Below are 955 nucleotides of genomic sequence, written 5' to 3'. Positions count from 1 at the left end.
TCGCCAGTGCCTCCTACAGACAATGCACTTTGATTTCTTGCGCTATCTCTAATAGCACCCTAGATATCACCAGATATATATTGGATTTTTCAATGACCCTGAGTGTCCGGCCCCATGAGACGGTGGTTTTCTCGGCCCCTGGTGGTCCGACGTCGTTCCCGCTGCACAGATTCATGCGGCAGGGCCCGCTGCAGATAATTCACTTTGGTTTATTGGGCTATCTCTAGTAGCACCAGAGATATCACCAGATATATATTGGATTTTTCCCAGACGCTGACAGTCCGGCCCTATGTGTCGGTGGTTTTCTCGGCCCCTGGTGGTCCGAGGTCGTTCCCGCTGCACAGATTCATGCGCCAGGTCGACCTGCAGATAATTCACTTTGATTTATTGCTCTATCTGTAATAGAACCCGAGATATCACCAGGTATATATTGTATTTTCCCCTGACCCTGCGTGTCCGGCCCCATGAGACGGTGGTTTTCTCGGCCCCCGGTGGTCCGAGGTCGTTCCCGCTGCACAGCTTCATGCGCCAGGGCCTCCTGCAGATAATTCACTTTGGTTTATTGCGCTATCTCTAGTAGCACCCGAGATATCACCAGATATATATTGGATTTCTCCCTGACCCTGAGTGTCCGGCCCCATGGGACGGTGGTTTTCTCGGCCCCTGGTGGTCCGAGGTCGTTCCCGCTGCACTGCTTCATGCGCCAGGGCCTCCTGCAGATAATTCACTTTGGTTTATTGCGCTATCTCTAATAGCACCCGAGATATCACCAGATATATATTGGATTTTTCTCTGACCCTGAGTGTCCGGCCCCATGAGATGGTGGTTTTCTCGGCCCCTGGTGGTCCGAGGTCATTCCCGCTGCACAGATTCCTGCGCCAGGGCCCCCTGCAGGTAACTCACTGTGGTTTATTGCGCTATCTCTAATAGCACCCCAGATGTCACCAGATATATG

Source organism: Nomia melanderi, unplaced genomic scaffold (assembly GCF_051020985.1).
Source record: "Nomia melanderi isolate GNS246 unplaced genomic scaffold, iyNomMela1 scaffold0014, whole genome shotgun sequence".
Classification (NCBI taxonomy): domain Eukaryota; kingdom Metazoa; phylum Arthropoda; class Insecta; order Hymenoptera; family Halictidae; genus Nomia; species Nomia melanderi.
This window is presented reverse-complemented; position numbering follows the sequence as displayed.